We start from the raw sequence: 27,042 nt of genomic DNA, 5'->3' as shown, positions 1-27,042 counted from the left end.
CATGGTGGTCACCTCGCTGGTAGGGTGTATAGCTACTGGTGGCTTGTAAAAGGAATTGACTGGGTGGATGTTAGATTGAATTTTGGGTTCATTACAAGACTCTAGGTTTCAGTAGGGATACCATGAGGGAGTCGGTTCCAAATTCCTCACGCACTCCTATGTTGGAGAATTTGGAATTATCTTGACTGGGAGAGGGGACATATGAGCTTGACGATGCCCACGATGGCAATGTGGAAGTCGGTGATGATAAGAGTAGTCCTGATGCGGGAATAATGTGAGGCAAAGATCATGGGCATCATGGAGTTGGCAGTGGGAGAATATCTTTGCTCAGTTCTGTTGGAGGCAGGGGATATAGGATCCTCACATAGGGTGGTCGTGGAGTAGGTAGTAGGAGTAGGGGCAGAAGCCATGGATGAGGTTCGAGCTCATGGGGGCGGAGTGGGAGGACAGGAAATGTGGGGTTAGTTGGACGTGGAGTTGTTGTTCAAAAAAGGATAACTTTGACGCAATAGGAGATGCTTCAATCCATCATGGACACATTGGAATATCATGACAAGGTTCAAACAAAAGAACCTGAGGCATTTATGATTAACCTGAAGAAAATCCATTACTTTCAATGCCACTTTCGTGAACGAATTGCGGTTGTTTGGCATGGCCAAAATATGCTGACAGAGAATCTCAAGAATCTTAGAACTTGGCTTGCTCACTTTGAGCAAAATTTCCACTGTATATACCACCCACATTATCCTCCAAGAGCGAGACGAGGAAATCATGCTTCTATCACTTCTGATGATTGATTATGGTAACTGGTGTCTTGTTAGTTTTTTTTTTGTGTAGGGCTTATAAGGTTGTGGACCTCTTAGCTAGTTATTTTTATTTTTGTCTCTAGCATGGTAATAACATTGGTCAACAAACCTAGTTGTGGTGAGGCAACATTCTTTTTACATCTCTATACATACCATTTGAGTCATGAAAAAACTTTGAATTACAAAGGAAAAAATTGAATGAATTAATTATTATTAACAGTTATTAATCAATAATACTATTAAATTTAATTAAAAATAGAGATAATAATAGTAATTAATAATAATACTGATATTAATTAATTAATAATAATAATAATAATAATAGTAGATATAATTATATGCTTTCAACATATTTCAACAAAATTTACTAATGTGGTTGTGTTAGTTATCCAATTAAAAAGACATATTCTTGTATATATATAAATGTTCAATATATGAAAAAATGTCCACTTATAAGGGTGTGATAAGAATTATGCCATGCTTATAGGAAACCATACTTCGTGTCTATTTCAAGTGATTCATTAACATCTAGAAAATTGTGGCATCGGAGCGAATAAAAAGCAAGTGACTTGAACTATCAATCCAAGATTACAATCTTTTGCTTTGTATTCCTTTAATTATAGTATGATATAAGTGTTATATGAATAAAAGATAGTTTATTTGGATGGAGTATGAATCATACAATATCAATAAAAGGACAAATTTAGCTGAAGAATGGGTTTATATGTTTGATGGTGTCCAAAGTGGTTGCAGTGTATTTCGATCATTAAGGTATTCTAAAATATAACCAATATAAAGTTAGGGATTAAAATATATTTTGATGATTATTTAATGAGAGGATCTTATTTTGTTTATATAACACCTCTTTCTCACCTCATATCATATTTCCGTCCCATTTCCTTAACACGTGTCGAATTTAGAAAATTTCCAAGTTCATTTTACTCATTCATAAAACTCACACCATAATCTCATCGTATTGCTTATACATAGAAAACTGCCTACTGATAAAACAAACTTCTTGATAGGACAATAAATTTCCTTTTCGACTAAAATGTCCACTTGCAAAATTTCAGAGGGTAATGGATAAGGTGTTTAAACTTTATTTTGATTGGCCCATTGTATGCATAGATGATACTCATTGTTTTGTAGATTTAGTTGAGCAACATTTTAAACATTTGAGGAAATTTCTCCAACTTATAAAGGATGTTAGACTCGTTGTTTCAAAGAAAAGCATGAATATGTTTAAAGCATCAACCAAATTTATGGGACACATAGTATCTTCTGGTCAGATAGCCTTACAACAACATGTAATAGAGTTTGGAGACAGGTTTCTTGATAAAATTACAGAAAAAACCCAACTGCAAATATTGTTAGGGAGCCTAAATTATGGAAGTCGTTTATACAAAGATTATGCTAAATAAAGACAAATATTGAATGAAAGGATACGAAAAAACCCTCAAGTCTAGTCTGAAGCTCACACTAAAGTTGTAATAAATATCAAAGAAAATGTCATAAATCTACCAATACTTTATGTAGGAGTTGATGAGGTGTCCAAAATTATGGAGTGAGACACTAGTGAAGAAGGATGGAGAGAAATAGTAAAGCAAGTGAGACTTAATTGTAAAAAGAGAAAAGAAGAAATCATTTAGTTTGCTTTGGGAATATGGAAAGAAGGAGAAAAGAATTATGCAACCACAGACAATGAGATTAACGTGTCTCTCAACACAGTCAATAAATTTGAAATATTCCTTGTAAATAATTTTTTATTTTTTTTGAGAACAAATGCTTTAGCCATGAAAAAGGTCCTAAATAGAGAAATTAAAGAAGCAAGTGAAGAAAATTTTTCTAGATAGTAGACTATCTTTGGAAACATTGATTTCGATATCAAACACATAAAAGGGAGTCATAACTATATTCCAAAATCTTTGTATTCTACTACCATGATCCATGGGTCCACTACACTATTGTTGGTTCTAAATGATTTCCACTAGTCTATCAACCATTCAGAATGATGCCCAACTAATGTGGAATTAACTCGCCCAATTTGAGGAGATTGGTATTTGTTTTTCTTTGATTATCTTGGCATAACAAATCAAACCAAAAAATTTTATACTTATTCTAATCACAATTAGTATTGGGATATTTAAGGAAAAGATTATTTTCCAACTATTCTACTAGGGTCCTTGGTGATTTTAGGCTGAAGTACTGACATGTAAGTCTATCTCTATTATTTAACAGTTTCTAGATAATATTGATGTCTCAGAACATATACATGAAGCCCTCTCGTGCTTGCATTTATTTTCTTAGTTCCCAGTCACAGACCATGTCTGGTATGACCACTGTTTAGGTCAGTGTGGCATGTACTTTTAGTACCAGTCGGGCCAACTTAGCACTAGGTTGAAGATTCATATCTAATACTTGGGTACTTTTGAGTTGCCAAGTGGATTTCCAGCCTTCTCTGTATTTATGAGAAGACATATTGTTAGGAATCTATCTAACATGTTCTTGGCCATTGCTCCACTCCGTGACTATGATGATGCATTAGTTCTCAAATTCATGTTGCTTTAATTCTTACCCCTCTAGCTTGGCTTTGAATTTTTCCCGCAATTGCTTGATTTTAAATTTTCCACATGCTCGCTTGATTTCGAATTTTTTACACACTCACCTAATTATTTTCTCCACTCGCATGGTATTACTCTTCGCTCATCTAGAATGTCATCTTGCTTGCCTGGAATTTTTTTATGTAAGTTTTTTCGGTTGAGAAAACCTAGAATACAATTATGACTCCCTTTTATGTGTTCGGTCTCAAAATAAAAATTTGCAAAGGGAGCCTACCATCTAGAAAATTTTCATTCACTTTCTTTATTAATTTATTTGTTTAGGACCTTTTTTATACCTGAAGCATTTGTTCTCAAGATGAAATTTGTATTTACTAGGTGGTGAGGCTGGAATTAGCCTCCTAGAGACAGCCCCCAAGTTGGAGGAAAGGTGAGTGCCTAGGACAACCTAGATTAGTGCTTGAATGTTTGCAAGAGCTTTCACACACACTTCCTATTCAATATGTCACGGAATAGAGATGATTCAGAACCCTCCTCTAGAGGAAACATATAACAATATGATGAAAAATTAACTCACAAAAAATTTAATGAAAATCTACATCAACCTTCATCACCTATGTATGCAACTTAATTGTTGGGTTCTGTTATGTTCTTTCCACGACTAACCTACGTAGTGAACCGAGGGGTTAGAGGGGGGGAGGAGCCCCCCCTTCATTGCGCTGATTGTGCAGCGGGGGTGGCAGCCCCCCCTGTCGCGGGGTTTGAGGGGGAAGGGTAGCCCCCCTCTACGGGGTCTAGGGCAGTGCCTTGGGAATTTTTTTTATTTTTTTTGGGACCCTATATTAGGTTGGGAGAACCTACCTATGGATTTCGGTCCACGATTTTGGATGTGATGGTTTTCGGTCCATGGTATTGGATGATTCGGCATGTATAAATATGTATTGTAACATTCAAAGGAAAATAATGAAAAAAATCAAGTTGGTAGTCCTGGTTTTGGGATCCAAGTGAAAATCTTTGTGTATATGTGTTTTATGTGTTATGCTCTCGCATTGTTTATTTTCTGTGTTTTAGAATTCGTATGTAGGTAATTTCTGTACGAGATTAAAACCTACATTTGGTGTCAAAGTTGTTTTGGCTTCAAGGGGACGCCTTTGTTGCTGAGGGGTTTTGCTCGGGCCTGTGGTAAACCCTGTTCAGTGGGAGATCTGTGAGATCGATTCTGGTGGTAAAAGAAGATAGTGAGTGGTGGAAATATAAATATCGAGAAATTTAATGGTCAGAGTTTTGAGTTGTTGAAACTCAAGGTGGAGGATCTGTCGGTGGATAAAGTTCAGTGGATCGCGGTAGGTCCAGGTACTAAACCAACGAGAGTGTCTGATGAGGAATAGAAGAAGTTGGATGGGAAGAAAAATAGCACAATACGATTATGTGTCTCAGATTCAGTATTGTTGAATGTATGAGGGGAAGCTACGACGAAGGCTTTGTGGGACAAGTTAGGGACTTTGTACCAATATAAGTCTTTGGTGAATAAACTGCTCGTGCAGAAAAAGCTGTATAACCTGAGGATGAAAGATGGAGACTCAGTGACAGAGAATCTGAACGCATTTAATATTGTGGTAAGTGAGTTAGCATCTGTTGATATTAAAATTTCAAATGAAGATAAGTGCATTATTTTGTTGTGTTCTCTACTAGATTCATGGGATATTCTAGTTATTGCAATAGGTAGCAATGCAACTACCTTGCAGTTTGATGAAATATTCTTAGCCTTGCTAACAGACGAGATGAGACTGAAAAATATGGAGAGCCAGAATGGTGATTCCTTGTCTGTGCGAGGACAGTCCCAGAACAGAAAGAAAAATAAGTCATCGAGTGGGAGATCTAAATCTAGAGGGAAATCTAAATCTCCAGGAAAACCTGTAAAGGTGGTGTGCTAGAAATGCGGAAAGGAAGGGCACTTCAAAAGGGACTCTCAATATAAAGCACCTGATAAAGGAAAGGGATTTGATGACACTCCTCCTGTAGAGGCAAAAACCACCTCAAACGAAGGTGGGTATGTGTACTTGGCTGCTTCATGTACACATGTAGTTCATGAGGCATGGTTGATTGACTTAGGTGCATCCTTTCACTTCACTCCACATAGAGAGTGGTTTTTCAAGTACGAAAAATATGATGGTGGTGATGTATTCTTGGGGGATAATAGGGAGGCTAGAATCGTTGGTCGCAGAAAATGAAAGTTGAAGTTGCAAGGTGGAAGGGTTAGAACACTTCCGAGTGTTCTACATATTCCTGCATTGGCCAGAAATCTGATTTCTGTAAGCAAGTTGGATGACGCAAGTGTAAAAATAATGTTCGAGAAGGATACCTACAAGATGGTTCAGGGAGCACTGGTATTGATGCGGGGAGTTTAGATTGGAACTTTGTACAAGCTGCAAGGTAGCACTGTTGTTGATGGGTGCAACAGTTCTATGGCTCCTGAAAGTGGAGCTGAAAATCTAGTGGTATTTGGAGACAAGACCATGATGTGGCATCAAAGGCTTGGAAAAATTGGATAGAAGGGCCTTCGAATACTTCATGGTAAAAGTATGGTAGAAGGTATGAGTAATAGTTCTCTGGATTTTGATTTCTGTGAAAATTGTGTATATGGGAGGCAGAATCGGGTGAGTTTCCACTCTAGTGGTAAGAGGGCGAAATACATATTAGAGCTTGTGCACAGTGATGTGTTTGGACTTGTCAAGGTTCCATCACTGGGTAAGTTTGTGTACTATGTATCATTTATAGATGACTTCTCAAGGAATACATGGATATATTTCCTTAAGAAGAAATCTGAAGTCTTTGACAGGTTTAAAGAATTCAAGGCTCTAGTGTCAAACCAGATAGAGAAGAAGATAAAGGTGCTGAGGACAGATAATAGTGGAGAGTTTTGCAGTAAGGAATTTGAAGAATTCTATAAGAAGTGTGGTATAGCACAACAGAAGACTACTCCATATACACCTCAACAAAATGGAGTTACAAAAAGAATGAACAAGATGTTGATGGAAAGGGCAAGAAGCATGCTCAATGGTGCTGGGTTAGGACAGGAATTCTGGGCAGAGGCGGTGGAGACAACATGTTACTTGGTCAACAGATCACCTTCATCAGCGTTGGAGGATAAAACTCCACAAGAGGTATGGAGTAGTAAGAAACCCTCTCTTTCACATCTAAGGATATTTGGATGTGATGCATATGTACATGTTCCAAAGGAGAAATGAACCAAGTTGGATAGTAAATATGAAAAGTGTATCTTTATTGGGTATAAGGATGGTTTAAAAGGTTATAAGCTTTTGAAACCAGTAATAAGGAAGGGTGTGTACAGCCGAGATGTGGTTTTTAGAGAGGTGAGATATGTTATTAAGCATGAATTCCAACCAAAGGAACCTAAGAAGATACAGTTTGAGCTAAAGGAGGAAGAATCAGACCCTATAGAAGAGGAGGAATCAGAAGATGAAGAGCCACAAACTCCAGGTGTGAGAAGATCAGTTTGAGAATGAAGGCAGCCAGAAAGGTATAGTCCATCTGCTTTCTGTTCAAATTTTGCTTTATCTATTACTGATGGTGATCCTAGAACTGTGAAGGAAGTAGTAGATTCAAAGGATGGAAAACTATGGAAAGAGGCCATGGTTATTGAAATAACATCTTTGCCCAAAAATGAGGCTTGGGATCTGGTGGAGTTGTCGGTTGGAAGGAAACCCATTGGCAGCAAATGGGTGTTCAAGAAGAAGACAAATGTAGAAGGAAAGGTGGAGAAATACAACTCTCAGTTGGTAGCAAAAGGTTATTCCCAAGGGCTGGGAATTGATTTTGGTGATATTTTTTCTCCTGTTGCCAAGGTAACTTCTATTAGATTACTTTTATCTGTTGCTTCTGCTTTTGATTTTGAGGTAGAACAGATGGATGTGAAGACAACATTTCTTCACGGGGATTTGGAAGAGGAGATCTACATGAATAATCCTGAAGGCTTAGCGGTGGAGGGTAAGAAAGAACTGGTATGCAAGTTAAAGAAGTCTCTGTATGGGTTAAAAAAGTCACCAAGGATGTGGTATCAGAAATTTGATACATTTATATGGGGACTTGGCTTCACCAAAAGCAAAGTAAATCACTGTGTGTATTTTAAAGTAATTGGTGACCGTGTTATTTATCTGGTCTTGTATGTGGATGATATGTTGCTGGTTGGAAATGACAAAAAAATTATCCAGGATTTGAAGACCCAATTTTCCTCCAAATTCGACTTGAAAGATCTTGGTGTTGCAAACTATATTTTGGGCATGGAAATTAAAAGATATCGAGCAAAGAGGAAGCTCTGGTTAAACCAGAGGAAGTATGTCGAGACAATACTGCAGAGGTTTAATATGCAGGATAGTAAACTCGTGAAGGTTCCTATTCATGTAGGTGTAAAGCTATCTACTGAACAGTGTCCCAAGACGAAAGAAGAGGAAGAGGATATGTCCCATGTTCCATATGCAAGTGCAGTTGGTAGCCTGATGTATGCAATGGTCTATACTAGACGAAACATTACACATGCAGTGGGAGTATTGAGCAGGTTTATGTCAAAACGAGGGAACGACCATTAAACAGCAGTGAAGCGGGTTTTTCAGGTATTTGAATGGCACTAGTGATTATGGTTTGCGCTACCAAGGAAGACCAAGATTGGACAAAGTTTTGGATATCCATGGCTTTGTTTATGTAGACTAGGCTGGAGATTTGGATCAAATAAGATCTACAAGTAGGTATATGTTTAACCTATTTGGAGGAGTAGTCAGTTAGATGAGTAAGAAACAATCTGTAGTGGCACTATCAACTACAGAGGCAGAATACATGACAGCCACTCATGCAAGCAAGGACGCAGTTTGGTTGCAGAGATTGTGTTCAAGTATGGGGTTAGTAAAGGGAGCTATAAGGATATATTGTGACAGCCAAAGTGCACTTTTCTTGGTAAAGAACCCTACTTACCATTCAAAAACCAAGCACATTGATGTTCAATATCACTTTGTGAGGGATATGATAGAAGACAAAAAGGTGTTACTGGTAAAGGTGGACATTTTGAAGAATACTGCAGATGCATTGACAAAATCTATGAGCTCTAAGAATTTCTCCTGGTGTAGGGAAACAATGAGTGTTTTAGGGCTGAACAAATGACTAAGCTCTCCTGTGACCCCCTATGGAAAGAAAACAATAAGTGGGAAAATGTTGGGTTGTGTTATATTCTTTCCATGACTAACCAATGTAATGAACTGGTGGGTTAGATGGGGGGCAGAGTCACCCCTTCATTGCATCGATTACACAGCGGGGGGGCAGGGGTGGGTAGCCCCCCTCTACGGGGTCCGAGGTAGCGCCCCAGGATTTTTTTTTGGACCCTATATTAGGTTGGGCGAACCTGCCTATGGTTTTCGGTCCATGGTTTTAGACGTGATGGTTTTTTTTCCATGGTATTGGATGCTTCGGCATGTATAAATATGTATTGTAACATTGAAAAGAAAATAATGAAGAAAATCAAGCTAGTAGTCCTAGTTTTGGGATTCAAGGGAAAATCTTTGTGTATATGTGTTTTACGTGTTATGCTCTCACTTTGTTTATTTTCTGTGTTTTAGAATTTGTATGCAGGTAAATTTTGTATGGGGTTAAAACCTACATTAATAAGTGATTGTAGTATATGGGACAAATGAGTTAAAGAAGAAGGAAATTCAATACTTAGGGCTTTTCTCTAAGAATCCTATGCAGTGAAAATTAGAGAGAAATGGATAAAGAAGAGATGGACGATGAGATGCAAAGATACATAGTGTGCACTTTAAAGATTTAATTTCCATGTCCATATAGGGATTATACATCAATATTTGATTTGAATGAATCCATACATTCATGAGAAAAACATCCAACAACTACTTATGCTCTAATCTGAGAGGCAAATGGAACACATTTGAAAGTAACATAGCAAGAACACATATTACAAACTTGGGTAAGTCGGGATTGCCAAAAACTAGTTTTAATCTTCAATAGAACAATAATACATCAAAAATGCATAACACGTATCTATTGTAACGCCAAAGTGTTTCAAAAAAGTTCTAAACGCTCTTGAAATATCATCTATATTCCTTTATAGGGCCTTTTAAGGAGAACTCATTACAAGAATATTCTTTCTTGATTTTATTACACAGAGTCATCATGTGAAAGTTAACCATGCTCCACGGAACAATTGTTTGTGACAGAAAGTATAGCTCGCTAAGAAATAAAATGTTTACATAGAATTAAAAATAACAGTGTCATGATTGACATAATCTACAATATCTTCAATTTTTCTATTCAGGTGGTGGAGGGTGCATCATGGGGTCGATGATCTAGAGCACAGGTGGATCAATGGATTACTAGCATCTCTGCCAGAATACTTGGTTTCATTGAGGAGAATGGAAGAAAAAATGATATGATATCTTCATATTTGTTGAGTAAGAATTCTCTAGCTTGGCCCTAAATATCATTTTTACCATCCCCAGCAACTGGAAGTCCTTCTTGAGAAAATTTACCATGGTTCTTCCCTTTATAGTGGTAGTCTTCTCGTTCAAGGAGTCTACTATGCTTTTGGCCTCTACCAGTCCTGGTTTGTATTGCTCCCAAGGATGGGAAATATTTCCCTTATGAATTATTCAAACTCCTCATTTAAGGCAGATACATTCTCTACCACTACCCCTAAGCATTATTCAAATTTAACTCTGGCTTCCTCCTTTCAGATCATCATAGTGATCTCCATGATGACACCCAATGTGTCTACTATAACAATAGGCCTTAGTTCAATGTATGGCCTATCATTTACAAACCTGGTGAACCTTTGAGAAATTTGGGAATTCTTTATTCTATCCTCAGCTGATAGGATGAAGTACACATAGTCTCCAACCATTATTTTATACTCATGCATCATGGTTATGAATTCCCAGTTCCTCCCCATTTCTTCAATGATTTCATCCCACACCAGTTATTTAGCCTACAAGAGTGACATGTTTAGTCCTATTGACCTCTACGTGTTTCTCCTTATAGGGTACGTTTTTTTGGGTAATGTCTAAATCTCTTTGTACTCTTTTCAGTTCCCCTTCTGAAAGCTGAAGATTAGTAAGGGTCTTGGTATTTTTTTCATTAGGTTTTTTGGGATCCTTAGGAAATATGACTACACATATATGTGAGTCAATCTTCTGTCATAGCTTAGCTGTCTACTTCTTAAGGCCTACAACCTCATTGTTCCTATCAATGATCTCATTGGCTAGGATATCCTTTTCTACTTCTACCTATGCTAGTTCATTGGATTAGACATGCTCGTTGCATGACATATTTAGCTTATGTCTTAGCTCCTGAATCTTTGTTTGTGAACTCTTGAAGAGAGCCTCAAAAGTTGACACGTCCTCAGGATTCAGCCTAAGCTTTACCACCAACTCCTTGAAGAATTCATTTTATATTTGAAGGGCATGGGAGTTGGATTTATCTTTCTTCAGCCTATTTGTGACTTTCTCTAGTAGTGTTTCTATCTTGCTAAATTTCAAGGTGTTCCTATTTATCACATTGAACAATATTTCCCCAACCTGCCTATGGAAATTGATTTTATCTAGGAGGTGAACACTTGCCAAATTTAAAGACACATCCAGAGTTCTTAATTGTGAACCTAAAGGCAAAGACTAGGCTAGAGGATGCTGCAAGGAGAATTTCATTTGGTTCCTCTTCAAATGCATTACAACTAGTAGCCAGGTCTGATATGTGGCTGAATGAGATGCAATTTTTTGCTAGATCTACTCCCTCACTTTCTTATTTCTTTCTTCAATAGCCTCTTCAACATTCCAACTTAATCTTGTGACTGAGGTACTAGTTGTTTTACTTAAAACAACTACCTATGAAGAAGACGATGAAGTGGACTATGATAGATCTTCCAATGAGACATGAAAACCTAGTTGGTTGTACCTGTCTCCACTAACATAGTTTCCAATTATTCTCCCTCTATTTCCCGAGTCTTAGAATATTTAGATGAGAGTGCATCTACCATCTCTATATATTAAATCTAGCCCAAACACCTCTTTTTGTTTCTTATTTATATGTCAGAGTCTCAATCTCCATCTCTGGTCATCGCAGAGGAGGCCAAAAATGACACTGGGAGGAGCTCCTGGGACAATGGGTGCAGATATGGTATTAATGCAGGTTACAGGTCGAAGGAGCATAAGGAAGCAACGAAGAAATTCTAAAAATTTGAGTGTGGGAAGCGTTTTTATAAACAATGAGTCTAATAGTCAGGTCACGTCATAGAGGATGGGCATGTGTCATAACGAGATTCGATGATGGAAGGTGGAGTGTGGATAGGAGCGGGGACGAAGAACATGAATTAACATTGAAAATTTTAAGTGTTCCCTTTCTTCATGAATCATACCACTGATGGATAAAATTCACCTGACAGTGTGATCGCCACCCTCCTTCGAAGGTCGAACAGTGGGAAGAAAAACCTCTCCTCTTTCCCCCAGAATTAATCTCCATTGTTGAATCAAATTTTGAATAGTCAACTCGAGAGGAGCGAAGAAGCTTAATGTTTGGGTAGGTTTCCCCTCCGGACTACTTCCAGAAGGTGGCAAGGTGGATATGAGTGGTGATCCCCCCAAAAGTTGTGAGATATTTAACTAGCGGGCCCCTCATCATTTCTATGGCTCCTTTCTCTTATCCTTTATATTTTTTGCTTCATAGGACCCAGGGCTATGCTCGCAAGGGGGGAAGGGAGAGAAGAAATACTTTTAGGCCTCCAAAATCTCTCATTTTCCTTTGATTTGAAGTCAGCTCCCTTTCCTTTTGGTACTTTATCTCTTCTTAGGTCCCTCCTTTTCAAAAGTGAAATATGTTGCCTTGTCTCATGAAAAATATTGCCTCTCAAGCATGAATTTACCAGGGGTAGATTAAGTGACAACATCGGTCGTAATTTGGGACAATGTATTGCAAACAATGCATTGAGAAACTATAAAATTAATGTCTTCTCTCCATTGGGCATGGAGTCATTATATTCAGGTACATAAAAGAAAAAACAGATGTAACGACATGAATCCTATTAGTATCATTTTTGGGATTCAACTGCGTTAAGTAAGTCATTCAAACGTATGACCATTTCCATGAGAGGTAGTCGTAACTGACTAAGTTCTCATGATTTTTGAATAGTTCACTTAGCACTCATTGCATCGGGTGATGCTCACAGGGGTGAAGAAGTGGGATTGAAACTAATGAAATGTGGAGAACGAATCACATAGCATCAATCATCACTTCCGGGGCTTGCACCCGGTAACCAGGACTTCCCAGGAGGTCACCCATCCCAGAACTCCTCTGGCTCAAGCGCGCTTAACTGTGGAGTTTTTCCCCACAATCAAGCCCACTTAGCTTGCTACCCCATTTGCAAAACCTTAGCAAGTATTGTGCCTCATGAACCATTCAAGTAGAGATCCCTTGACTCTTTTTGAATTTAAGTATGGGGGATTTAGAGCCTCTATTTTGTTATACACTAACAGATCTATTTTCCTGTTAATTTAAAAATGATAAAAGGAGCTTGCTGACCTTTTCACATAGCTTTAAACATTTAACATCTTATCATTTTATCATAAGCAACATAAATTAAGGTGAGCATTCTATTGATATCAACTTAACAAGAGTAGTTCATGGAAAAATACCTGTTCTGGAGGTTGATGATGATACCTTTGTCTTATAGCTCCAGCTGAACGCTCCTTCTGGCCGACCCAACCGGATTTAGCTCCCAGCAAACTAGCAAATAAATTCCGAGCCCAGGAAACCTCCACAGGTTCCCTAGCCCTCCGTGCCCAAGTCCAACCAGATATAGTGTGTCCTCAAGAAGAATGTGCAAAACTAGATAATGATACTTTCCTCCTCTCAAACCCAAGAAACCTCCACAGGTTTCCAAGGTCTCCCAAAAATCATAACAAGGCCAAACAATCACAACCAACCCCCACAATCCTAAGCAAGACTCCAACTCCCCCTTTTCTTCCTTCCCCCTTCCCTTTTTATACCCTCTTTCCTCAACCACCTCTCATTAATGTCATTAACTCTCACCCATCCTTGGTTGACTTCTCTTCTAAGCTAGGAGTACATTTGGAATTGTGACATGAATATAAAATTGAGAATTTAATGGAAAGGATCATGTCTTCTCCCAAGTAAATCTAAAAAGTACATTTGGGAATGTGAAGTGTAATTACATGGAGATGACCATGTCTTCTCCTTAGTAAATGTGAGGGTACATTGGGGAATGTGAAATGAATAAATATATATTGATGATAAGATGGAGAGGACTATGTCTTCTCCCAAGTAAATGTGAGGGTACATTGGGGAATGTGAAATGTGCTTACATGGAGAGGACCATGTCTTCTCCTTACTAAATGTGAGGGTACATTGGGGTATGTGAAATGAATAAATATATTTTGAATTAATGGAAGGAGACCATATCCTACATAATATTCAATTTGAGAAGGTAAGTGGGGAATTTGAATAATGGAAATCATAAATTTATTTTAGAACAATATTCTCAATATTTTCAGATAATGTAAATATTAACAAAATTTGTAGGATAAGATTTAAGTGGGGCATTACAACAGAAACATAAAGAACTGAAAGTATTACTAACATTCTACATTGGCTCATTGGTATGTACAATGGGTGAGAAATGGACCTCTTAGTGTTAGAAATAAGGCTTGAGGAATTTCCCATTCACAGGTAGCTCAAGCACTTCACCCTCGAAGTTTTCTTGCAAGAAAGTATCGTTTCCCTTTGCCTGAGCAATCTTGAAGGGTCCAAAACATAAATGATCAAATTTTACATGTTTCCCTTTGACTTATCTTCTTACATCACACTTAAGCACCAAATGTATACATTTTAGCAGTCTATCCTTAACCCTTATGTAAAAAATATTCTTCATATTTTCGTGGTATTTGACAAAGTTGAGAGTTACTTCTCCCCTGGTTTCTTGAAGTTCCACAAGATGATTGATTCTCCTAGTTAGAGAATTGTGCTCCTCATCAACATCTTGTAGCAGTTTAACCACTGACATTGCTAGTTGCATGGGAAAAATAACAGCCTTCTCGTACACTAATTCAAATGGATACTTACTGGTCGACCTCATAGTTGTAAATCTGTTTTCCCATAAAGAAAACTTCAGTGGTGAATCTCAATTATTTTGATTCTCTAAGATGGTCTTTTTCAGGATTCTCAGAAGAGTTTTGTTGGAGGATTCAAACAATCCATTCCCTTGTGGGTAATAGGTAGTCGAGTGACCCACAAGGACATTCTATTTCTAGAAGAAGCTCAAAAACTTTGCAGATTTGAACATTGGGGCATTATATGTGATTATCTTCCTTGGGCATCCAAATCTGGCCATAATGTTCTCTTCCATGAATTTTATGACAACTACATCATTTGTATTCTTGGTTGGAATAAGCTCCATCCACTTAGTGGAATAGTTAGTTGCAGTGAGAATCCATTTGTGTTGACCACTCGATGGTGGGTGCACCTCTCCAATAAATTCCAACCCCCACTATCTAAAGGACTATTCCAGGAAGAGAGGGATCAAGGGGGAAGGAGCCTATCATTGTTGTTCAACAAACCTTTGGCACATTTCATGGGCTCGTAGATAAGAATAGACTTCACTAAACATTTTGGGCCAATAAAAACCTACCTTGAGGATTTTATGTGTTGTAGATTTCAAAGTGTAGTGCCCCCCACAAATGTGTCCATGAAATTCATCCATTACTTTCTAAATATCTTCTTTGACCAAGCACAATAGAAAAACACCCACATGTTCCTTCCAATACAACTAACCACCTGAAATGACAAATTTCTTGGCCTGCATCCTCAGGGCATGGAATTACCCTTGTAAAAATTTATTGGGAATATTAGGAACATAAAGTAATGAACTATGTGTTTGTACTAGTGGGATATGGTAAAATTCATTTGGATTTTCTAAGTTGAGCTCTCGACCCCTCATTTCTTCTCTTCACCTATGTTTTTTGTTTCTCCCTCTAATAACAGATTAATTCTCAATGCTTGGAAATTAGGTTTAGACATTATCTTGGCTAGCCCTTATCATTTTATCAACTTAGTGGGCTTGTTTTGCAAGTCATATTCTTGGATCTTGGCAATCCATCTTCCCCTCTTGCCTTCATTGTTTCCTTGCACAAAAATATCTTTCACAGAGGCCATGGGGACATAGGTTATTATTCTTGACTGCAACACATACACTCGGAAAGCTTTCAAGGCTTTGACTAGGGCATAAGCTTATTTCTCCAATATGTCAAATTTTAGTTCGACATTCCTTAGCACTTGGCTAGAAAATTCCACAGGATTCTCATGTCCCTCATTGCTTTTCTACAACATAGCAACTTCCACTATATTAGGGGAGGCAAAATAAAATATAAAAAAGGGTGTTAGATAGTCTAGACTAACTAGCACAAATGCTTCCACTAAGGCATTTTTGATGCTAAGGAATGATTCTTGGGCTTCTAGAGTCCATTTTACCTCCTTTTTATTCTTCAACATCTCATTGATCTCCTTCGGTATCTCAACATAGTTTGGCACAAATCTCCTATGGAAATTTTCTCTGCCCAGGACCGCTTAAATATCTTTCCTATTCTTGGGTAATGAGATTTTGTGAATGACCTCCACTCTTTTAGGGTCAATCCTCACTCCTTCCTTTGCCACTATGTGTCCAAGAAACTTTCCCTCACTTAGAGCAAACTAAGACATTTTGGGGTTCAAAGATAGCTCATACTTTCTACATTTCTCGAAGGTAATCCTTAGTTTCACAAGGTGTTCTTCATCTGTATTTGAAAAAACAATGATATCATCCAAATAGATAACCACAAACTTATATTGTTCTCCCACAAAATCAATGTCCATGGCTATCTAGAAAGTGGCTCCAACATTAATAAAACCAAAGTGAATACTTGCAAACATGAATGTCCCCTAGGTTGTGGTAAAGGCAATCTTCTTCTCATGTTCTAGGTGTATAGTAACTTGGCTGTACCTAGAGAAGTGATGCATCATAGACATCCTTTTTTACCCTACCACCATTTGTAAAATTTGGTCCATCTTGGGTAGAGGGTAGTTATCTTTCGAGGAGGCCTTTTTTAGGTCCTTGAAATCAATACACAACCTTATTTCCCCATTCTTATTTCTAACTAGGAACAAGTTTAAAACCCAATCTCAATACCTCATAGGTACAATTATTTTAGCTTCTAATAACTTCCTCACCTCTTTTTCAATAAATGAAAGTATTAAAGGATTAATATTTCGAAGCTTTTATTTGTCACCCCTCTTTTAAAGGTATCTTATGTTGGATGATGATGGTATCAAAAGTTTTCAAATTCTCATAATACCAAGGAAATACATCCACATAATTCTTAAACAGGTCAAGGTATTTCTACTTGTACTCATGAGGGATTTCTTTTTCCATGTTTATCACCCTTGAATCTTGGTCATTCCCAATGTTGTGATCTTCCACTTTCTCATCAAATTCTTGCTTGGCTGACTTGGCTACTACATCCTTCGAATTGAAAAGCATTTCTAGTGGGATCGGTCCCTTGGGAATAGTGTTGCCTTTCAGATTTAGAATTTTGTGCCCAATAATGGTGTCTTCCCAATTTTTCTATTGATCCTCTATCACCTCCTCATCCTCGTAGTAGATCATCGAATTGGAGAACTACCCTTCCTCCTTCATGAAGAGCTTGATTTGTTCTTCATGCTCAAACAGTTTCCAATGTTTGATGTTGTCTGGTACTGAAGGTTTGTATTAGACTTCATCTTCATACCTCAGCAATGGATTTTGGGGAGGCTTGAATTTACTTGTAGCTACAGCCAAGGGATCAACCATCATATTTCCCTCCTAGGTCAAATATTGAATATTAAATCCAAAAAAATGTTTTCAATTAGATTGCGTAACTCATTATGATATGTACTCATTCGTGGGTGTTGATCCTAACATTTATTCTTGATCTACCTAATCACCAACTCTGAGTCCCCAAATACATTTAGGAACCCAATATTCATACTTATGGTTGTATGTAGTCCCAGCAGCAGAGCGTCATATTTAGCAACATGAATTTTTGCTTCTTACTCCAATTTGAAAGAAAGAGGGACTAGGCTTCCTTATGGAAACATCAACAATAATCCTGCCCCATTACCTTCTTTGGAATAAGCTCCATCAAAATATAGTTTCCTTACCTTATCACATTCTAGGGGTTCTTGATCTGACTTTTCAAAAAATTTAACTTGTGTCTCTTCTAAGATTAAATCATCCTCTTATAATAAGAGGCAAGGGAGGTATGTCTCGTTCCCATATTAGGGCGAATTTTTTAAATAGTCAGCTTTTGTGATAGTCTTCACAAATCTTGATTCTTTGTACAACTTGTGTTCTTGTCCACCAAAAACAGCGATAGTGGCATAAGTCAAATCCAATTAAATGAATCCTCTAATATTAAACCCTGACGATCTAGATAAGAGCATCCCAAACCTTACAGGGATATCTGCAACCACAATATCCATCACTACACTCTTCATAGGAATATGTGACAAGCTCACCACCAAATATTTGATCAACCCCAAGCATTTCACTCTCTTGGATTCAAATGAGTAAAGATCCTTGTATAGCGATGTTATTTGCAGCCCCAAATGCTACATTATTGAAAATGACATCAAATTATGGGATTCCCCTAAATCAAGCATGCAATTGAGAAACAATAGCTCATGAATTAACAAACTCAAATAAAAGGGCATTGTAGAAGAGTCTTTCTCTTCAACATGGGGTCCAAAAACGACCATGAGCCTTTCTTCTTGTATACTTAAGCTATCTTGCATAGTGGTCATGGGAGGTGGGTCTATAAACTAAGACACAAGTTCTATGTAGCTTGGTTTTCTCAATAGCTCAGACAAGGGGACCGGAATTTTAAATTTTTCTAGTTCATTTTGCAGATTGAACATAGAGGGGTTCTTATCAATAGAGACAATATCAACAATATTTTTTAGTTTATTGCATATTCTTTGGGATGATGGAATGACTTGCTCTAATTTTGAAACTTCAGGCTTATGAGGGAGAGGAGTGGAGGAGTATTTATTCTTAGGGGAAGGCTAATCTAGAGGCTTCTTCCCTTTTTCTAGTGGTTTGGCAGGATTGGAGGTAGAAGGCTCTTCCCCTTAGTCCTTCCCTCTAGATATCTTTCCGGAAGACCTAAATTCATATTTCTTGTGAAATCAATCTTGCACGAAGTATGCAATAGTCGTCAATCTCCCAATCATCCAAAGGGACATTCAATTCCTGTCCTTCTTCCCCAAGTGATTCAACCTCGTACTCCTCTCTAGAGAAAGAAGAAAAGTGGTTGTTGTCAACTTTCATAGATTCTTTAGCTAGATCTTGTGGGCCATCCTCCAAGTGTAAGGGAGGCTAAATGTGGTCTTGTTGTTCCTTTATTTCTCTCTACAGAAGTTGCAATGGAGGTCTCATACATTTTGGATTGAATTTTCTATTTGGGACTGGGAGGGTTTGTCTAGATGGATTTTCATTTTCCATCTCCATATTTACAAGTTTGTTAGACGAGCTCCTAACCAATTTGCATTTCTTCCAGTTTTTGCTCTTGAGTTTCCCTCCCTTTACTTGAAGAGCTAGCTTTCTCTTTTCCTCTCATCTTGTCAACATAGTCAAGTTTTCCTCTTGATTTACCAGTGGAGGTGAAGTTAGCTTCCCCTTTAAGTGATTCAATCTGAATTATATCAATGGTGCAGGATTTTCTCTCCGTGAGAGTAAAACCAAATTTAGACAAAAAATCCCAAGTAAAAACCACCTTAGTAGAAACTTTCGTGGGTTTTATTTCAACAAGAAAATTATTATATATTTTGTTAAACCTTTTTTATCAATTTAGAAACATCCTCATTATGTTTCTTCTTCATTGCAATAAACTTTGTGAGGATGTATCCGTAGCCTCTTCTCTCGCCCCATTTCTACATGAACACATTCTCCATTTCCTCCCATGTAGTAATTGAAGCAATGGGTAAGGTTTTGAACCACTTTCTGGCCTCCCCATCTAGTGATTCGACAAAGAGTTTCAAATTCACATCTAGGTTATCCACATTATGATTTTTTGCAAATGTGCAAAAAGTGTGTATATGTTTTGGGATAGAGATTTTGTCCTCTCCAGTAAATATTAGAAGATTTTTGAGATAATATTGGGGCATGGCATTCATAGGTTGAAGTAAATTGAGACAATCATACCTATTAAGAAGAAAACTATGGATGACCAAATTTTACAAAGGAGAAGGTGGTAAGAGATTTAACACATGCCTTTACTGAAGAATTGTTTGAATTGTGGCTATTTGAGGCCGATATGGAAAGCTATTAACACTAGGTGTTGTGATATTTGGAAGAATATCTTTAACCTCTTCAGGTTTTGGAAAAATGATAGAGGGGGATGAGGGGGGAATAGGGGAGCTCCTTCATCTTTATCTCTTGAGAAAAATGGGCCAAACAATGAATAATGCTCTTCTGTATATTTGAGGACTTTAGAAGAGGGTTCGTAATGATTTATTATGGCCTTCTATGAACTCGTTGATGATATCTCTGGAAGAAATATCCAAGCAGCTGGAGTGATTGGTGTATTCTCCTTCCAAGCCCTCCTTCATATTATTGTTTTTGGGTCAAGCACGAGAGGGATCTTCTGCTATCTTGTATTAGAGCAGGTACGAGGCCTCTTGAAAGACAGTGTGAAGAACTAAGGGATCCCCATTGGAGTTAATAAATGTTTTCTTTATGTACAGTCGCCAAGGTAAGAGAGATCCAACCCCGTGCTTCCTTTTCTCACCTATTAAAAGGAATGGAAAATAGTTATTATCCACAACAATGACACCAGAAGATGTTGTGGCTAAAATCAACCTCCTAGAGACAACCTCCGAGTTGGAGGGAAGAGTGCCTAGGACATCCTAGATGAGTGCTTGCACGATTTCATGAGATGTCAGACTGTCAAGCGGAAAGAGTCGATTGTGCGGACACAACCAACGTCCCTAGGAGCCTAAGACTCTCTAGTGACAAACAAGACAAACAAGAGCAATCCTTCTCTAAACATGCATTTACTATATAAGAAATCAAGTGTTTAGATCCTACCTATAATCCAACGTTGTTGTAGCAGTCCAGCTCCGCTGATCCGGATGAGCTCCTCCTTCACTTTGAAACCTGCATACACTAACAATCAAACGATTAAATAGCACTTGATAATCTCATAGAATAAAACATATTTAACACATAGACCAAGGAGTACATGAAACAACTCATAAATAACAAGTTATTGAGAAGAATGGACTCATTTGCATTAATAGGTAACAAAAGGAACAAATACAACCTGAGCCTTGGTGTTGTGCAAGTCCCTCCCAGGGTCCATCAAGAGTTCTCCTTTACTTTGACAAAGCTCACCCACTTCCAAATAGAACAAGCAAAGATGGCAATCTCTCCTCACAAGCTTCTAAATGGGAGTCCTAATTCCTGCAGCATCTACCCTTAGAAATGTATAGCTTCCAACCCCCTCTCCTTCTGGCCCAATGCCTGTATTTATAGTGCTCAAGAGGAAGTTAATCAGGTCCACCATCAATGGGATAATCCCCTCTTTAGATGGGATAGCTCCCTTATTGATGGGATAAGTTCGTCTTTGGTAGGAGTGCATGAACCATCTGGAGGCGCTCAATACACGTCGAACAACCTTCTAGAATGCTCTAGAAATGACCACAATTGACTTTTTAAAGATGAAACTTGCGCATTTTAACCTTTAGAGGGGGACGCACCTGCCCCTTTACATACAGAGCGTCCAAAGACGCAGCTTTTGTGAACATTGGGTGCGTCCCCGCAGGTAAGGTTGAGAGAACCTGCGTCCCCAGAGATAAATACATTTATAAAATAGTTTCTCTCTTTTTGGAGTTTGACATGGAGAGCAGAGGCATAAGACTTGCCTAAGAGGATAGCATGACTGTTGATTGAGCCATACTAACTGTAAATAAACATGGTGACATTTTTTAGTGTAACAGATTGCCCCCTAAAGTGCGAAGTCTGTAATAGATTAGGGTTTTGTATTATCTAGGAAGGGTGAAGCGCTTTATCATTTCAAGGATTATCTCGTGGAGAGCCTGGTCAGAACCTGCAATTTTCAACACAAAATACATGTATAAGATTATATCATCATTGAGGTAGGCATTCCCATACTCAGATTAAAACTTTAACTAACAGACTAACCACTATGATACAGGAATGATTTTGCAGTACATCATAATCATATACTTTTGTAGACACAGTATGGGCGCAACCATCTGTTTATGATGAGTCTACTTAGATAATGAATACAAAATTCCTCGCAACCTGGATGGTGGAAACTAGATCCAGGGTCTTCATTTCTACTTCTCGAATTGGTACGATTCTAGCCATGCGAATAAATGAGTTGATGTCGAACATGGTAGAAACCACTTGATTACCAGTCGATGATGTAAACTGTTAACAAGCGTGAGAGAGACCACCAGTAATGTCAATGGTTCTCAAAGTACCCAGTACAATCCATGAGATGTGAATGCATGAGTTGATGTCGAACATTTCACGGAATCCTTCCATCGAAAGTCAATGATGTAAACTGACGTCAAAGGCGAGAAACCTGCCATTGATGCATGCAGACTTCAAGGTACTGACGATTTCTAAGTCATCTCTCTAGATAATGTGTTGATGTCGATAGAAAGCGACCCGTTGCAGGCAAGCCTGCAACACGAAATCATTGTTCAAGTTGAAGAAATGTTGCTGTAAGGACTAACTCAGGGATGGTCAAACGGATGACAAGTATTTTGCAGATGAAAGTTTTGCTTGCAGACCTCTTGAACACATAACGACACAACAGATGGCTTGGTGATAAACGACTCAAAGTTAATCCCCGGAACCCGGTTGAAGACTTTCAAAGTGGTTTGATCAACTGTGAGGTAAAAGATTTCCCAACCCAGGTGAATGAAAAGTGTCGTGTTCAAGAGTGGTAATAAAGTTTCTTCTGAGACAAAAGATAACAAATAGGCTCATTCTTCTCTCTTTTCCCCCACCATTTCTGGCAAGTACCTCTTTATTTTTAACAAGCTTGAGGAGGATAACATATGCTTGATTATAAGCTCATCCTTCGGATGAGTCCAACCTAGTTTTGATTCGAACCCTAGGAAGGAGTGGTTCGTTCCTGTTTGTAATTGAACAGGTCCTTTACTGTGAAATGTTTTAACGAGCCCAGTATAGGAGAAACTCGGCGTTTTTCAATTTTAGAGAGTCTGAAAAACTTAAGAAGACTCCAGGTTGAACTTTTTCGTAGATTTGTGTCCCTCAAGCCCGAAAAAGTATAAAATAATACCTGGGGGAACCGCTTGATCTTGTGACCAAGGAGTACTTTCATAATTAGTGCCACTGACCTGAAAAGTAAAAAGCGATCAAGGACACGTCGTTTTATTTCCAATATCGAGTTTGAAACGACAAAAACCCGGCAACCTTTTCCTGTTTTTATGGTCAGAAAAGAGCTATAAGGGGACCGTCTTTTAATTCCATTTTAACGAGTGTAAAAGAAACGCTCAGCAATCTTTTCATGTTTTAGGAGTCAGAAAAGGGCTTAAAAGATGACTCTGAGGTTTCACTTTTTCGTAAGTTTTAACGAGTTCGAAAAAATGATAAAAATGTACTCATGGTTTTCATTTTTTCGTAAGTTTTAATGAGTTCGAAAAAATGATAAAAATGTACTCATATGGCCGACTTTCAATTTAATTTACGACCAGGAAAAGACGGAAAGAACTCGACATTTTCATGAGTTTAACGAGTCTTGAAAATAACTGAAACTGACTCGAGATAGGTTTCATTTTTACAAAAGCTTGAAACAGAGAAAAACTATGCTTCAAAGTAGTTTCATTTTAACACAAGCTTGAAACAGAGAGAAAACTGTGCTTGATGCCCCCTAAGCATGATTGCTAGAGCGCATGCCCCCCAGCTTCATTTCATTCAACTAAATACAAACTGGATGGAATGAAGGTTCATGAACGAGATCGTTTGAAAGACTCGACCTAAAACTGTAAGAAAATTATGCAAAAACTGAAATAACTAACCTACATATACAACTTTAACATTTGAGATCTAGTCAAACTCTCGACTCAAGTAGAGGAGGATTTGTTTCATTTTTTAACGAGCTTGACACAGGAAAAGAACTATGCTCGGATTCGGTTTCATGTTTACGCAAGCTTGAAACGAAAAACTATGCTTGTTATAAGTTCACATGCCCCCAGCATAATGACGCAAAACGAGGTACATGCCCCTCAAGCTTCATTGCATTCAATGAGGTGGATGGAATGAATCTTTACTTTCAAGATCTTGGAAAGACTCGACTTGAAAAGGGAGTTGTTTCATTTTTTAATGAGCTTGACATAAGACAAGGAACTATGCTCATAACTACTCTCTACAATCTACCTAACAAAAACTCTACCTAAAAACCTTGATTCATTTTTTAACGAGCTTGACACAAGACAAGGAACTATGCTCTAAAAATCCTTGATTCATTTTTTAACGAGCTTGACACAAGACAAGGAACTATGCTCATAACTACGCTCTACAATCTACCTACTTAACCTACCCTTGTTTCATTTTTTAAGGAGCTTGACACAAGACAAGGAACTATGCTCAAAAAGTTCGCATGCCCCTAGTTTAATGATGCAAAATGAGGTACATGCCCCCCAGGCTTCATTGCATTCAACTAGATGGATGGAATGAAGGTTTACTTTCAATATTTAACTTGAAAAGGGAGTTGTTTCATTTTTAAGGAGGTTGACACAAGAAAAGAACTATCCTCATACCTGATTCATTTTTTAACGAGGTTGACTCAGTAACAGGAACTATCCTCATACCTGATTCATTTTTTAACAAGGTTGACTCAGTAACAGGAACTATCCTCAAAATCCTACTTTCTACAATCTACCTACATAGCCTAAAATCTACCTGATTCATTTTTTAATGAGGTTGACTCAGTAAAAGAGCTATCCTCACACACACTGATTCATTTTTTAATGAGGTTGACACAGTAAAAGGAACTTTCCTCACACACACTGATTCATTTTTTAATGAGGTTGACACAGTAAAAGGAACTTTCCTCACACACCCTGTTTCATTTTTTAACGAGGTTGATACAGGAAAAAACTGTCCTTGCAACTCCTTGTTTCATATTTTAATGAGCTTGACACAAGAAAAGGAACTATGCTCATGACTTCCAGTTTCATTTTTTAATGAGGTTGAGACTAGAAGAAACTATCCTCACACACACTGATCATGGCTTCCAACTGGAAGAAAGACATGTCAATGGACACACCTTGATCATGGCTTCCAAAAGGTCTTCATCCGAAGGAAGAACACTTCTCTGGAAGGAACACATGTCAAGGGACTCAAAAGGGATAAGAACATCGTGTTCAAATAATCCCTTAGAGTTTTCCATGTCAATTACCGGATCTAAATCAACAGTGAGAGGCTCACTTACATCGGTAACTGAAAACACGGGACCAGTTGCCACATAATTAACCCGTGGCAGGGTAGATACCACTTTAGAATCAGGAACATTTAGGGGTGTCATATTATTGGTAGTTGAGACAGGACTAGGGAACGAAAGCTGGTCTACAGTCACAATACTGCCATTGTGAGGGAAAGACATCACGCGAAAGAGTGTCGATATGAAAACTTTCATTGCATAAACATAGTCTCGCCCAAGGAGTAAATTGAAATCCAAGGGACCTCGAACTACCATAAGATCAATACAGACAGTTTTACCTTCCAAGGTAATGGAAAAATTAGGAAGGATCCCTAAAGGTTCACTAATGGTTCTGTTAAAAGCTTTCAGATTCTGCGTAATTGGCGCAAGCTGATGGGAACCCAAAGCTTTCCAAACAGTTGAGGATAAAATACTAATAAAAGAACCTTCATCTACCTGAGTACGATGTATGTCCCTACCACCAGCCTTGACAATGATTTGGAAAGGGATGGAGGAAGGAAGACGAGGTTCTGTCAGTCTATTCCAATCAAAGGAAAAGACCTCAGTACTTGGAGGGGGTTCTGTAGAAACAGGTGAAATGCCCCCCGGCATAGAAGAATCTAATGTAACAAGAAGAACCTCAGCGGTATGAAGTTCACTCTCCAAAGGGAAAGTGTGATCGACCGAATGTGAAATTGAATCGACCACTTGATCAACTAATGGATCATCAACCTGAGTGACATGAGTTTCACTCTCCAATGGGAGAGTGTGATCGACTGTACTTGAATTTGAATCAATCACTCCGTCATTTGACGGTAGGTTGGGGGAAATTTTACGGTAACCAGTTGGAAATTCTTGCTGTGGAACAGTAAGGTTTTCCAACAAAGTTGAGGCTTCATCCATGTGAGGGCAAATGTGCGTTTGATGACTCCCTTTGCATAACTTACAAGGAAACCTAACTTTACCCTTTTTCCCAGGAACCTGACTATCACTGGTTGATGGATCAATGGAAAGTTGATGAGATTTTTCTGACCATACTTCCAAGACCTTTGGAATACCAGGACAATTGACAAGGAAGTGGTCACCCTTACAAAGCCTGCAAGGGTATTTGGGTTTACGATGCATGTCAGAATTTTCCTCAACACAACTAACACTTACAGTCGTGGTTGGTTGGTTGACTTCTTTCTTATCTTGATTCTTCTTCTTCTTCTTCTTCTTCCCTTTCTTCTTCTTCTTAGCCTCCTGGTTACTAGCATCAAGGCTTTTACCAGGCAAAGAGGAAGAAATGGAGGAAGAAAAATTAGGCGAAGAAGGTAAAGGGTCAACAAAAGGTTGGTGATGTTGAGATGGTGAACTCTGTTGAGGTGAAGCATCCGGTTGAGATGGAACAATTGGAGTATTTTGGGCCAACGAAGTTGAAAATAACCATATCGGTAATCCTATTGTAAATCCAGGTAATGACAAAGTAGCCATATAAGGAGGACCAACATTTCCAAAGTAAGGAAAAGTACTAGGATTCTCATTAGGAGGGGTTCCTAGGTTGGTAAATTCCGGAACATTTGCCATTATATTCAACTTCAGTGAATTTTATTAACAATTTTAAAACTAAAATTAACAATTCACAATTCACACCTAACAATTAAAATTCACAATTCACACCTATGGTCTCTAAAAGTAAAAACAAACAAATTAACACACGCTATCAAATCTAGGAGTCAAACCATACACAAACAGTAACCTTCCGGACCGAAAACACTAGTTGGTGATGAAGCCCAACATCGTCGAATTCAGTACAGAAGTGGCGGGTGGAACAGTTACCCCGGCAACCTGCTTAATGAATAGACTGGACCAAGTTCCTCCACTTTAACCGTCTCGAGTGAAGTGAACCCCCCAGAAAATCCAAGTGAGTCTAGCCGACGTCTACTCCAGGTACAGTGGGATCTTCCCTCCACCGTCACCTTGGGTAGAACCCTAAAGATAATGGTCACTAAGGTTACCAATAGCAACAAATGCACCTGGGGGAACAGTCTACACTCCGACAGCATGCAAGGGCAGAGTATCAAGCTCAATCCCCTTGCCGGCTCCTTGATAATAATCCAAGGT

This window comes from Pinus tabuliformis, chromosome X, assembly GCF_031772625.1.
Source record: "Pinus tabuliformis cultivar Carrire ecotype Pingquan chromosome X, CPIR1, whole genome shotgun sequence".
NCBI classification, from domain to species: domain Eukaryota; kingdom Viridiplantae; phylum Streptophyta; class Pinopsida; order Pinales; family Pinaceae; genus Pinus; species Pinus tabuliformis.
This window is presented reverse-complemented; position numbering follows the sequence as displayed.